Genomic DNA, 6622 nt, shown 5'->3' on the forward strand with positions numbered 1-6622 from the left:
TTTTCTCAATAAAAAATAAAAAAAATAAATAAAAATTATTTTTATTTGTTATGCTCCTGGTTTTGTTTTTATCTTTTTGCTATGTGTCTTGCATTACTTTTACTTTCTCTTAAAGCTTTGTGTTTGTAGTTTATTCTGTCTTATAAATGTTTAATATTTTGTGCATTTTCTTTACTCTACAATCAATATTTCTTTTTCCTTCTCCTGGGTTTTCTCTCCCTGTTCCTGCTGGGTTTTGGTGTCAGTAGTTTCCAATAATTTTAATTATCTTTCTCTCTGGTCTGGTTTGTTCTAGTCTGGCCTGGTGTGCTGTTGTTATAACAGCTTCTTTTTTTCCTCTCTGAAAACTTCTGGAGATTTGGGTCTTCAAAAATGGGCTGCTCATCAAATAAATGCAGAGCCCAATATATGACCAAATCATAACACAGAAACATGAAAATAAGTGAAAATCAAGCTGAGATGAGTATTCCTAACCATAATGATAACTCCTCAGTAACTGAATCCAAACATGCTGAAATAGTTAAAATGCTTGAATTCAAAAGCCTACCTTTTCTTAAAAACAAAACACACACACACACACACACACACACAGAGAGAGAGAGAGAGAGAGAGAGAGAGAGAGAGAGAGAGAGAGAGAGAGAAAGAAAGAAAGAAACAGAGATCTACCTGCCTCTGCTTCCAGACTGCTGGGATTGAAGGCATGTGTTACCAACTACCGGCTCTCAAAAGCCTAATTTTAAGATGATCAGTGACTTTAGAAAATATTACATTTTGATGTAAAGAAGGAAAGAAAATAAAGAAGGAATGAAGGAAGGGCAGGAAGGTAGAAAAGACAAACCACCAACCATGACCACAGACTCTGAGAACTCCGGGACAGAGTCCTTACTTTTCCTAGTAACATAATGAATGTCTGACAAAGCTGCTTACAAGCAGTGGGACCTGTTGTGGTTAGCAGTTTGCAAGGTATACTTTCCACCATGGCCGTAAAGACATGGTAGTTCATGACTCCATGGCCGTGGGAGGATGTGGTAGCACATCATATTTTGATTGGGAAGCAACGACAGAGAATGAAGCCAGACCTTCCCAGTAAGACTTTTCTACCTCATGGTTGTTTCTCAAGATGTAAGCTCTCCAGAGTTTATATGAACCCGCAGAGACTGAAGCAGCCAAATGCACAAGTCTGCACCAGGCCCTGTATATATTATGGCTTCCAGTTTAGTGTTCATATGGGATTCCTGAGTGTGAATTTCTTGGCTTTCAGATCACCAGGATATCCTTTTGCCAAAAAAACTCTTTCAGGCAGAGACAGAGATAGAAGCAGATGCAAGCAGATCTCTATGAGTTCATGGCTAGCCTATTCTCCATAATGAGCTTCTAGCCAAAGCTACAATGAGAGTCTCAAAACTGCAAAATACCTAAGACTGAACTTAAACAAAATGATTATCAATGAGGGTGTTTCCAGGGAGGTTTCACTGTGCATCCATACTCTTCTTGGCAATAAGATTTTGTTTGTTTGTTTGATTTGGTTTTCGAGACAGGGTTTTACTGGATAGCTCTGATTATTCTGGAACTAACTCTGTAGACCAGGCTGGTCTTGAACTCACAGAGATCCACCTGCCTCTGCCTCCCAAGTGTCCCTCCACTACCCAGTGGCAATTAGATTTTTATAATTTTAATTTTTATACTCTTACCAAAAAGTCATCAAGGCATAACATTCTTCAGAATAGATAGTCTCATATAATAATTATCAGTAGACCTGGTACCCTATAAGATCTGAAATCAGAAAAGCAACAAAATGAACAGTACGCATGCAAATGTGCAATTTTTTTTGTTCTCTGGTTCAGGGTTTCTCGTCAAAAGTGTTGTTAGCAGATAATTATTTGCTGAAGGTTTTTAGACAGTTAACAGCATCCCTGGCCTCTATTCAGTAGATGCCAAGAGTTATAAATTGCTATAAATTCTCCCCTCATTTATAATGTCAAAAATGGCCTCCAGATATTATCTAATAGAGCCTAATGGGCCAAACCAGCCCTGATTGAGAATTGCTACTTTAATTAAGGAGCAAATATACTAGTGAAATCTACTTAAGTTTTTGGAATCCTAGAGTGCAAGACCAAGGAAAGAACTTAATTTCTTATTAAACAGTTTCTTATTTACAGATGAGATTGATATGTGAAGGAATTGAGATGTTAAACGCAAACTACCAATCTATTTAAGGGATGAGTTGCATGGCATAGTGGATATATCTGGCATTATAAAACTGGTGGTCTCGGCTGGTACGTTGCCTATAAACTGAATCAAGTATGATGGTAAAGTAGACATTATGATCCTTCCATGATAGCTTTCAGGTGATATCAAACCAGCTCTAAGCTTCTTGTGACTCCTAAAAATAAAAACCAGAGTCCTACTTCAATGATCACAATGATTGGTCTTCATTGCTCCTTTGCTCCTAATGCCATTCTCAATCACTCTCATCTTATTGCACTGTTTTTCTTGACTTTATCTTTTAAAACACCCTTCTCAAAACAGTCACATTTGTGTTAGGACTATAAAATATAAATGGGCAGCCCAATTCAGTATGTGAGCAGGTTAATGTCTATCACTAAATTCAAGAAAATTTTGGCCATTTCTTATTAAAGTATCCTTCTTTTACTATATATTTCTTTTTGTATATTTTAAATTGATTTTTATTGAGCTCTACATTTTTCTCTGCTCCCCTCCCTGCTTCTCCCTTCCCCTTCAAATCTCCCCCAAGGTCCCCATACTCCCAATTTACTTGGGAGATCTTGTCTTTTTCTACTTCCCATGTAGATTAGATCTATGTATGTCTCTCTTAGGGTCCTCATTGTTGTCTAGGTTCTATGGGATTGTGATTTCTGGGCTGGTTTTCTTTGCTTTATGTTTAAAAACCACTTGTGAGTGAGTACATGTGATAAATTGTCTTTCTCACTCAAAATGATGTTTTCTAACTCCATCCATTTTCCTCCAAAATTCAAGCTGTCATTTTTTTCTGCTGTGCAGTACTCCATTGTGTCAATGTACCACCTTTTCCTTATCCATTCTTCAGTCCAGGGGCATTTAGGTTGTTTCCAGGTTCTGGCTATGACAAACAGTGCTGCTATGAACATAGTTGAGCACATGTCTGATGTGGGAGTGATTTCTTATTAATAAAGAAACTGCCTAGACCCATTTGATAGGCCAACCCTTAGGTAGGCAGAGAAAACAGAAAAGAATGCTGGGAGAAAGAAGCCGAATCAGGAGTCGCCATGATTCTCCCACTCCAGGCAGACACAGGTTAAGATCTTTCCTGGTAAGCCAGCTCGTGGGCTACACAGATTAATAGAAATGGGCTAGTCCAGATGTGAGAATTAGACGAGAAGAGGCTAGATAGAAATGGGCCAAGCAGTGTTTAAAAGAATACAGTTTCTGTGTAATTATTTCGGGGCATAAGCTAGCCATGTGGGTGGCCAGTAAAGCTAGCCATGCGGGTGGCCGGGTACTGGGGACGCAGCCCCGCCGCTCTTATTACAACACATGTCTTGTGGCACGATTGAGCATCCCTTGGATATATACCCAAAAGTGGTGTTACTGGGTCTTGAGGAAGGTTGTTTACTATATATTTCTTATAAGTTCTATGACTAATTATTCTTGATGGTACTGAATAGAACCCTTAGACTCTGTTATATTTTCTTTATTTTTTTCTGAGTTATTTTGGTTACCTGGTGTCCTAGTTAGTTTTCTTTTATCAACTTGACACAAACTTGAGTCATCTGGGAGGAAGTATCCACAACCAAATTGCTTCCATCAAATTGTCTCTGAGAATGTGTGTGGGCATCTTCTTGATTAACAATTAATATGAGAGCACTTACCAAACTGTGGATGGTACTGACTCTGGGAAAGTAGTCCTGGGCTGTAAAAGAAAGGCAGCTTAGCAAGTCAGAGAAGCATGTCAGTAAGCAATGCTCTTCTCTGGTCTGTAGTTTGTTTATGCCTCCGGGTGCCTGCACTATGTTTCCTTGATGATTGAAAGTGTAAGATGAAATCAACCTGTTATTTCCAAAGTTGCGTGGGATCATGGTGTTTATCACAGCAACAGAAACCAAACTAGAACAGAAAATGGAGGCAGGAACAATGGGTATTGTAAAAAACCTGATCATATTTCTTTCTGCGGAGACTGTGACAATTTTGGATAGATAAAGCCTGCAAGTCCACAGAACTTCATGGACTCTTATGGGAGCCTAGAAAGTACAAATGTTAAGAGAAGTGGAAATTAGGGTGGCCTGGCCCATGAAGTTTCAGAGGGAAGCGAAGATTCTATCAGGGCCTCCATCCACGGGATGCTTTGGATTAAGCATCTCTAGAAATGAAACTCTCTGGAAGATGACACCCTTATCCTAACCACAAGTTGACTGGAGGAAACTGGCCACAAGTCCTATACTACAAGCCCTTTTGCCCCTTGAACTCAGCCCTCAGATGTCTGACTTCCCAGAGCCTGCATGCACTGTGGGGAACCCCAGGACAGGGAATTTGTGGGTTCAGAGACCCTAGGCTGGGGAACCAGGACTCCCCTCCTCCGTCAGGACCCATCTTTCCCCCAAACCTAGTACTGGGGCAGAGCAAAGGAGTGGACCCCAGCAGCTGCTGACCCTCTGCAACCAACTATACTTCATTTCCACATTCTGTAAACACCTGTTAAATATGTGGTGTTCAGTTCAGAAGAGTGTGTGAGGCCTCCGTCTTGCATTGACATTATAATAAGGCGCATGGTCTGATTCCCCAGCCTCTGTGACTCCAGGACTGATTTTGCATTGAGCTATCTGAGGAGGGGGCTGAGAGATGTGTGGATGGACAAAAAGACGTCACCTCTGTTCTTGGGACCGCAGCGTACACCCTGGAACTTCAGGCACATTCTCAGCCAACATCAGCCCAGGGCCTCCTGTGCGGACAGGACCAATGCCAGGCAGACACCCATAGAAGAATGCCCCTGCCTGGTAGCTAGGCACCAGCCCCATCGTGCTCTTTGCTGGCAGGTATCATCTTTGTGGCCTTCCTGCTACTGCCACTGAAGGACGAACTTGGCAGCCAGCTGTCCCCAATTCTGCATGTGTCACTGGACAGAAGCTGGTGGTGGCTTACATCCTAGGCCTCCTCACCATGGTGACCTGAGCTCTCAGCTCAACCCATCCCACCTACCCTCTCTTTCGAGGGCAGGGACCTGAAGCAAACCCTGCTCCTTCTCACCCATTTCCATCAGCTGCCAGCCTCCTTCTCAACAAACACCCTGGGATTTATACTCATTTTCCAAGTTGAATAAAATAAATGAAAAAGAAATCTATAGAAACGAACCCGTTGCTGGGATGATTGGTGGTGGTTAGCTGGGAATGATTAATCCCTTGTGATTACTAAGAGAACAGAACTATTGCGGTGAACTATTTTGGGAAGTACCCTCAGGTTCGGCACACAAAAGCTGCAGCCAAAGGGTGCCAATGCTGTGTCTCAAGCTGGCAGCCAAACTTGGTACTATGTAAGAGTCTCCCTGTGGTATTGATTTTGGCTTATATTGTGATATTAGCATAAAATGTTTGAAGTTTAAAAAGATGATTCATTGTCAGTAATGTAGTTTTCAACAGCGCTGAGGTGGTAGTGGTGGCAGAAAACGGTTAATTCTGCAATTTTCCACCAAGATCAGGCAAATAAATAACTTCAAAAGATAAGCTTGATACTTCAGCAGCTTGACTCTGAGTCTTAGTACATTTAAATGTTATTTAAAATAATGTCAATATGATGAATTGTTGGAGGAATCTGAAACAGTTGGTCAAACGAATATTACTAGTTTTGCCATTCTAAACTTTATATGACTCCAAAATCAGGCTTGGGCACACCTAGCAGATTCTGCAATGAGCTATCTGAGGTGGGGGCTGAGGGATGCGTGGCTGGACAAAAAGACATCACCTCTGTTCTTGGGACTCCAGCAGACACCTTGGAGCTTCAGATACATTCTGAGCCAACACCCAGCCTAGGACCTCCTGTGTGGACAGGACCAATGCCAGGCAGACACCTGTAGCTTGGCACCAGCTCCTTCCTGGTCTTTGCTGACAGGTGTCATCTTTGTGGCCAGCTGTCAACGATCTTAACTCAAGGGGCACTTGCTGACTCTGATGAGCCTTTTACAGAATCCTAAGCTCTAATGTGCTATTCCTTTTGGGGTCTATCTCAGTTGCTACAGACTGGAGTATATGTGATGCTAGATCTTACATAAAATTACATAGGGAATTATGTTCTTGTCCAAAGAGGTTTTGTTTGTTTTTTTTTTTTTTTAAAAAAGAAAAAGACTTTTTTTGGGAGGCAGGGGAGTTTCAGTGTGACCTCAAATCCACACTCATCTGAGATTCCTGGGCACAATGACATCAACAAACTACCTTTAAATAGTGACTTGCAAGTATTAGCTATTCTGCAATAACCCAGGAGAGAGAAAAGCTTACAGACTAAAGGGTAGGCTCTCGTCCATTAGATTATGCAATCCACTCTGAAGAGATGTTAGTGTTAACGTTGCTAGTGCTAGGAAAGCGTCAAACTGAAGGTTTTTATGAGCGACTGCATACTTTGGTTGAACGGGCACCTT

At 41.4% G+C, this 6622-nt stretch overlaps 1 pseudogene; it reads left to right on the forward strand.

The window, feature by feature from the left end:
* Nucleotides 1-5166, forward strand: part of LOC101981951 — a 26044-nt pseudogene extending 20878 nt beyond the window's left edge.
* The last annotated feature ends 1456 nt before the right edge of the window (nucleotides 5167-6622 follow it).

Source organism: Microtus ochrogaster, chromosome 1 (genome assembly GCF_000317375.1).
Source record: "Microtus ochrogaster isolate Prairie Vole_2 chromosome 1, MicOch1.0, whole genome shotgun sequence".
Classification (NCBI taxonomy): domain Eukaryota; kingdom Metazoa; phylum Chordata; class Mammalia; order Rodentia; family Cricetidae; genus Microtus; species Microtus ochrogaster.